Source organism: Gnatocerus cornutus, unplaced genomic scaffold (genome assembly GCF_029298725.1).
Source record: "Gnatocerus cornutus isolate USDA-ARS CGAHR unplaced genomic scaffold, icGnaCorn1.1 ctg00000202.1, whole genome shotgun sequence".
Classification (NCBI taxonomy): domain Eukaryota; kingdom Metazoa; phylum Arthropoda; class Insecta; order Coleoptera; family Tenebrionidae; genus Gnatocerus; species Gnatocerus cornutus.
This window is the reverse complement of record NW_028275529.1, coordinates 53184-61282: the sequence shown is the minus strand read 5'-3', so window position 1 is coordinate 61282 and position 8099 is coordinate 53184. Positions and strand designations below refer to the sequence as shown.

Sequence of the window (8099 nt, the reverse complement as noted above, 5' to 3'; positions counted from 1 at the left end):
TTTTTTAACTCGACGACTAGAAGAGAATGCCACCCAAGACCAGCGGTAAGGCGGCCAAGAAGGCCGGAAAAGCTCAAAAGAACATCTCGAAGAGCGACAAGAAAAAGAAGCGCAGGAGGAAGGAGAGTTACGCCATCTACATTTACAAGGTGTTGAAGCAGGTCCATCCCGATACCGGTATCTCCAGCAAGGCTATGTCTATCATGAACAGTTTCGTGAACGACATCTTCGAACGTATAGCTGCTGAAGCCAGTCGCCTCGCTCATTACAACAAACGTTCGACCATAACCAGCAGGGAGATCCAGACGGCGGTGCGTCTTCTTTTGCCCGGTGAATTGGCGAAGCACGCCGTTTCTGAAGGAACCAAGGCCGTCACCAAATACACCAGTTCAAAATAAATCCTCCTCGAGCAGCTTGGAAGTTGGTTGGAAAAAAAAGAAAAAAAATCGGTTCTTTTCAGAACCACAAATTCAACTCGAACGAATTAAAAATTTTCGTCTTCATACTATATAAGTTCCTGAGAGAAAATATAAATAGTGAAAAATATATTTAAAAAAAGTTTGACATCAGAAATGTTAATAAAAAAAGAAAAGAGTAGAGACAACGGCACGCGGTGTTCCCAAGCGGTCACCCATCCAAGTACTGACCGCGCCCGACGTTGCTTGACTTCGGTGATCGGACGAGAACCGGTAGTTTTCAACGTGGTATGGTCGTTGCCTGGTAAAATTTTCCAAGATGGTACGTTGACGATTTTTTGTGATTGTTCGATCGTTTGGATGTGACATTTTTCGATGGTACACATGTCAGAAAATGTACAAGATTTAAAAGAAGAAAAAAAAAAAATTTTTTTTTGCGAGTCGTTTTTTAGTTTTTTTTTTGCGACAAAATGACGAAAAAAAAAAACTCGTATGAGGCGTTAAATTAAATTGTTCGTTTGACGATCTCAACGAGTCACTTGCGATTAACGTAATTTAAAATTTGAGAACTTACTTACTCACTTGCTTGCTTAGATGGAAATAGCACCCACTTGAAGTAAACGCCGACACGGACCGGAGATGAATAAACTCCGAACGGACGGGGTTAATTCATGAACTGACCGTAGTACGGTCGAAGGTTCGCCGCCGCCGCTACCTGCTTTCTTTCTTAGAACTGATAACAGAGTTGGTTTCTTTGTCTGTTCATTCATCGAAATTCCCACCACTCTGGCCGGGCCGGGCGGGGTGGGTGTGTGTTGTTTCATGATTTGTTCTCTTCTCGATTTATTCTTTTTCCGACGTCGTTCGATTCATAGAGATGTTTTCGTCGAAAGTGTGGTCGCGTTTACATTGCATTAAAATTTAATTTGTTCCAGTGCGACGATGAAACAAGAAAAAAGTTTCAAGTAAGTACGCACGCACGCACACCTACATATTTCATTTTTTAAATCTTTCGACGTTCGTAGTTTCTGCTCGAAATGTCGACTAATAGTAGGGAATGTTTTGTTGATTTGTTTGTTTTTCGTTTTTGAGAAGAACAAATGAAAATTTCGTTGGATTTCTGTCGACCGACGACCGACTGAAAATCCGCCGACATCGACGTAGTTTTATTTAGAGTGTCTGAAAAATGCAAACAATGCAAGATTTCCGTATTTTTGTTGGTTTGTGGTGTTTGGGGAGTTTTTTTTATGATTATAAAATGGTTTCGTCGAGAAAAATTGCTTCTTTCGCAATGAATTGGCAAGAAAAATTAAAAAACTCGTCCGTTCCCGTCGCTGGATGTTCGACGGTGGTCCGTCTGATTTTCCCTTTATTTTCGTAAAATTGACGAGAATTTCGCCGTCAAAACTGTTTTCGGTGATGTTTCGATGATGGGATTTCGTCGTGTGAGGTAATTTTTGAGGAAAAAATGTCGATTTTGCGAAAAAAGTCGTTCGAAAAGTCCGTTCGTCGTACAAATTCGTTTCTCATGGTCGAGTCCGAAATTGACATCGTTTTTTTTCCGACCTGTTCGTCAAGATCGTTTTCAAAAATCAACTCCTACGAAAGGCGAAGGTTTTATCTTCGTTCTTGAAAAAATTCGACCTTCTCGGACGTCATCTTCGACCGTTTGTGAATTTTTTTCCTACACTCTGCAGGTTCGTCGGTCGTCGCTCCGATCCGTGCTGCGTCTCTTTGCGAGGCGATTTTCGAAAAGATCGCACGTACTTTTCGACCGATTCGTTCGTGAAACTTGTAGAGGATGCTTCCAAGTTTGTCTGGTCGAAAGCGGAACTTTCCTGTTATTCGTGGAAAACGCGTAACGTCGGCGTCGAACTTGGATGTCATCTCCTTGTTTCGGAGGGTCTTTGTTCGAGTCGACGTTCGATCGGTCCTTGTTCGCTTTTGGAGGTCGGCTGGTCGTCCGGGAAAACTTGAGGTTATTCAGGAGGCCATCGCCGACCGAATCGCTCATGTTCCCGCACCCGGAGGCGGTGATCTTCGCGTAAAGAGAACGATGCCATCACGCGAAAGCTGTATTCGAGGCCCACTGAATTTTCTAACTCGACGAGAAGGCTCTCGTTTAGTCCGCGGTCCGCGCGTTTTCGAACGCGCCAACACTTTGACTTTGGCGCCCAATTCGTTCTGTAAAGTTCATTCGTTCTTTCACCGAAGAATAAGCCTACCTATAATAAAAAGAAAAAAACGCGCGCGCGATAGACGAAAATATGGCCGACGTAGAAAATCAAGCAGCTTCGACGGTCGCCGGTGCCACTTCCGGCTCCTCACCGGTGAAGAAGGAGAAGAAGCCCAAAAATCCGAGAAGCAAACCTTCTCATCCGCCCACTTCGGAGATGGTCACCAACGCCATCAAAGGCTTGAAGGAACGCGGCGGTTCTTCGTTGCAGGCGATCAAGAAATATGTCGCGGCCAACTACAAAGTCGACGCGGAAAAATTTGCGCCTTTCATCAAGAAGTACCTTAAGGGCGCCGTCGCATCCGGTTCGTTGGTCCAAACCAAAGGAAAAGGAGCTTCCGGTTCGTTCAAGTTGGCTTCTGCCGTCACCGGTGCAGCTAAGGCTCCGTCCGCCACGAAAAAGAGATCTGCCGCTGCGACCGCGTCGTCATCGGCGAAATCCAAGAAGACGGGCGTTGCTAAACGTTCCGTCGCGTCAGCGCCGACGTCCGCCGAAAAAGGATCCGCCTCAAAAGCCGGTAAGAAGGCCGCCCCCGCCGCTTCGGCCAAGTCTAAGAAAACTGCCGCCGAAAAGAAGAGCGTCGCCGTATCGAAGGCTAGAAAGGCTGCGTCCGCTCCCGAAAAGAAAGCCAGCGCCGCCTCCAGATCGCCCGTCAAACCCAAGACGCCATCGAAAGCGAAGAAATCCAACAAGGCCGGTCCAACCAAGAAACCGAAAGCGCCGAAACCGAAAACGGCCAAAGCCGTCACCGTCAAAGCGAAAAAAACCGCTTCACCCAAGAGAAAGAAGTGAAAAGTCGACGACGATGATTTAATTTTTTCAACGACGACGACGTCCTGGTGGTTTCGGGAACGTGCTCCGATCGTATATATCGACGTAGGGGCACCATCGATACAAATAAATGGCCCTTTTCAGGGCCACAATTATTTTCAAGAAACGAACGAAAGATTCGCTTGGACAATGCACATTCTGTTGAGGAGATACATACTTTCATTTGATTTTCTTGTCTATTCATTTGACTGTCGAAACAGTGTTATTACAAAGAATGATAAACTTTATTATATAATAATGTTTCAAATAGTCTCAGTTAAAAGAAAATTTAATGTGAAAGAAAAAAGCAAAAGTTTATCGTTTTATGTAAGTACGAATTTTGTGAATAAATCACATAACCTAACTTTTTTTTTTTTTTTTTTTTTTTTTCAATCTCAAAAAGTTGCATGCGCGAACGATAAATTTTCAATTCGTTGGAAAATAATTGTGGTTCTGAAAAGAACCGATTTTTTTTTTCTTCTTTTAACACCTTCGAAGATGAAGAATTTGTTAATTCTAGATGGTCGGATCGGATGGATGGATGGATGGATGGAGGAAATTTAAGCCCTCTCGCCACGAATGCGTCTCGCCAATTGGATGTCTTTCGGCATGATGGTGACACGTTTGGCGTGGATGGCGCACAAGTTGGTGTCTTCGAAGAGGCCGACGAGATAAGCCTCGCTGGCTTCTTGAAGTGCCATCACGGCCGAACTTTGGAAACGGAGATCGGTCTTGAAATCTTGGGCGATCTCTCGGACGAGACGTTGGAAAGGCAGCTTGCGGATCAAAAGTTCAGTGCTCTTTTGATAACGACGAATCTCACGAAGGGCGACCGTACCGGGCCTGTAACGGTGAGGTTTCTTGACACCTCCGGTGGCGGGAGCGCTTTTTCTGGCCGCCTTCGTGGCCAACTGTTTTCTAGGTGCCTTGCCACCGGTAGATTTACGAGCCGTCTGTTTAGTTCTCGCCATCTCGGATATCGGATGAATCAAATGAAAAGAATTAACGTAGGTAGTGGCTTGCTTGCTTGCTTCGACCGAACGACCGACCGTACGTACGAACGTTCGAAAGTCAACTGAAAATTTTCGTCGCGCCAACGGCCGTTTTATAAACTCGATGAGTCATACGGCGACGCCATTGGTGGATTCGTTTTTAACGCGAGGTGGAGCTGCCGTAACTTATAAATAGTCCCGCGGAATGAAATTTTGACGTTAGTTCCATAACGAACTTGGTCGAAGCTACGTCGTTTTGTACGAAGAATTTCCTAATTTTATCAAGATGACCGGTCGTGGTAAAGGTGGCAAAGGATTGGGAAAAGGTGGCGCCAAACGTCATCGCAAAGTTCTACGCGATAACATCCAAGGTATAACGAAACCGGCGATCAGAAGATTGGCTCGTCGTGGTGGTGTGAAACGTATTTCCGGTCTCATCTACGAAGAAACCAGAGGTGTGTTGAAGGTCTTCCTCGAGAACGTCATCCGTGACGCCGTAACTTACACCGAACACGCAAAACGTAAGACCGTCACCGCCATGGACGTCGTCTACGCCCTGAAACGTCAAGGTCGTACCCTTTACGGTTTCGGCGGTTAATTTTATCATTTTATGACGTGTATCCGCATCCTCAGAGGAATAACAACAAACCCCCCGCAGGCAAGCAAACAAACAAACAAAAAAAAACGGTTCTTTTCAGAACCACAAAATAAATCAAACGAATTAAATATGTTGCTCAATTGTGTGTTTGTCTTCAAATCGAAATGAAAATCGTACGGAGTGAGTGATCATTTTAATTTGTGATCCAGGCGGCGACTTTGACAATTTTGACAGCAGTTTTAGGTTAGAATGACCATCGTTAAAAGAACGTTTTTGCCACGAAGAGTATATTTGAGGTTATGTCCAATATGGGGTAGAGTTACTCTCCTCAGACGTGACTTGAAACAAAATCTCATAGCAAATAAAACGATTGATTGTAGTATTACGGCTCACCGCTGACGACTGCTGCTGCAAGAAATTATCGAGACGGAGAGCACGTATAGGCGACCGGTGTGTGTGTGTATGTTCTTAACAGATTAATGTGCGAAATGTGAAGAAATTTACGACGAATCGGAATGTTTCTTGAATTAGATAATCAATAAATTATTATAGATAGAGTTGTCGAGTTCGTGCTTTAGTCGGGCATTGAATTTTTCTAAAAATTACGATGAAAAGTCGTAAAAATCATCTTTCTTGGTTGAATGTAATCGAAAATCTTCCGTTCAGTCTACGCTCGTATAATGAATTAATTGATCGGTTTAACTTTAAAATATCTAAAAGACTTTTTAACATGATTCTCATAGGTTGTTGTATTTTGGCGAAAAAATCAATTCGTTCGAGTTGAATTTTTGGCCCTGAGAAGGGCCGATGTGAAGATGGTTTTTATAAAAGTTTTTGTTTTTCGTTCGAGATGACGGCGGCGAAGAATTAAATTTAAGGCTTCTTTTCGGTCTTCTTGGGCAACAACACCGCCTGGATGTTGGGCAAGACACCGCCTTGGGCGATGGTAACGCCGGAAAGGAGCTTGTTTAACTCCTCGTCGTTCCTTATAGCCAATTGAAGATGTCTCGGAATGATACGGGTTTTCTTGTTATCTCTGGCGGCGTTTCCTGCCAATTCGAGAACTTCGGCGGCTAGATATTCCATTACGGCCGCCAAATAAACGGGAGCACCTGCACCCACTCTTTCGGCGTAGTTTCCTTTACGCAGAAGACGATGAATTCTGCCGACGGGAAACTGAAGTCCGGCACGACTGGAACGAGACTTCGCCTTTCCCTTCACTTTACCTCCTTTTCCTCTTCCGGACATGTTGTTATACGATATAAACAGCAAAACACCTACTGCGACTGACACGAAGCGCACTGACAAACGTACGGCTTGAAATAAATGCCGAACGCGGCGAAGGCTAGAAATTTATATGGTCGGTACAGCGCCATCTCGTTAGGGCAATGGTCGAACGACGAACTAAGGCGGAGCGCCTGTTTGTCGCTCGCTCGTTATAAATAGAGGGATTTTAGGTGTGCGGCGTTTTAGATCGAGTATACTCGTCGTAACGTGCACGTCGTGTCTGTCTCGTTTTCTGTTTTTAAACGTTTTTTTAACTCGACGACTAGAAGAGAATGCCACCCAAGACCAGCGGTAAGGCGGCCAAGAAGGCCGGAAAAGCTCAAAAGAACATCTCGAAGAGCGACAAGAAAAAGAAGCGCAGGAGGAAGGAGAGTTACGCCATCTACATTTACAAGGTGTTGAAGCAGGTCCATCCCGATACCGGTATCTCCAGCAAGGCTATGTCTATCATGAACAGTTTCGTGAACGACATCTTCGAACGTATAGCTGCTGAAGCCAGTCGCCTCGCTCATTACAACAAACGTTCGACCATAACCAGCAGGGAGATCCAGACGGCGGTGCGTCTTCTTTTGCCCGGTGAATTGGCGAAGCACGCCGTTTCTGAAGGAACCAAGGCCGTCACCAAATACACCAGTTCAAAATAAATCCTCCTCGAGCAGCTTGGAAGTTGGTTGGAAAAAAAAGAAAAAAAATCGGTTCTTTTCAGAACCACAAATTCAACTCGAACGAATTAAAAATTTTCGTCTTCATACTATATAAGTTCCTGAGAGAAAATATAAATAGTGAAAAATATATTTAAAAAAAGTTTGACATCAGAAATGTTAATAAAAAAAGAAAAGAGTAGAGACAACGGCACGCGGTGTTCCCAAGCGGTCACCCATCCAAGTACTGACCGCGCCCGACGTTGCTTGACTTCGGTGATCGGACGAGAACCGGTAGTTTTCAACGTGGTATGGTCGTTGCCTGGTAAAATTTTCCAAGATGGTACGTTGACGATTTTTTGTGATTGTTCGATCGTTTGGATGTGACATTTTTCGATGGTACACATGTCAGAAAATGTACAAGATTTAAAAGAAGAAAAAAAAAAAATTTTTTTTTGCGAGTCGTTTTTTAGTTTTTTTTTTGCGACAAAATGACGAAAAAAAAAAACTCGTATGAGGCGTTAAATTAAATTGTTCGTTTGACGATCTCAACGAGTCACTTGCGATTAACGTAATTTAAAATTTGAGAACTTACTTACTCACTTGCTTGCTTAGATGGAAATAGCACCCACTTGAAGTAAACGCCGACACGGACCGGAGATGAATAAACTCCGAACGGACGGGGTTAATTCATGAACTGACCGTAGTACGGTCGAAGGTTCGCCGCCGCCGCTACCTGCTTTCTTTCTTAGAACTGATAACAGAGTTGGTTTCTTTGTCTGTTCATTCATCGAAATTCCCACCACTCTGGCCGGGCCGGGCGGGGTGGGTGTGTGTTGTTTCATGATTTGTTCTCTTCTCGATTTATTCTTTTTCCGACGTCGTTCGATTCATAGAGATGTTTTCGTCGAAAGTGTGGTCGCGTTTACATTGCATTAAAATTTAATTTGTTCCAGTGCGACGATGAAACAAGAAAAAAGTTTCAAGTAAGTACGCACGCACGCACACCTACATATTTCATTTTTTAAATCTTTCGACGTTCGTAGTTTCTGCTCGAAATGTCGACTAATAGTAGGGAATGTTTTGTTGATTTGTTTGTTTTTCGTTTTTGAGAAGAA

At 44.0% G+C, this 8099-nt stretch overlaps 2 non-coding genes across 2 annotated transcripts; both read right to left on the bottom strand.

Annotated features, from left to right (window-relative positions):
* Nucleotides 1-598: 598 nt before the first annotated feature.
* Nucleotides 599-718, bottom strand: LOC148165803 (5S ribosomal RNA). The gene has a single exon (XR_015771163.1). It is a non-coding gene; the product is annotated as a 5S ribosomal RNA (ribosomal RNA).
* A 6466-nt stretch (nucleotides 719-7184) lies between these two features.
* On the bottom strand, nucleotides 7185-7304 carry LOC148165802 (5S ribosomal RNA). The gene has a single exon (XR_015771162.1). It is a non-coding gene; the product is annotated as a 5S ribosomal RNA (ribosomal RNA).
* Between the last annotated feature and the right edge of the window lie 795 nt (nucleotides 7305-8099).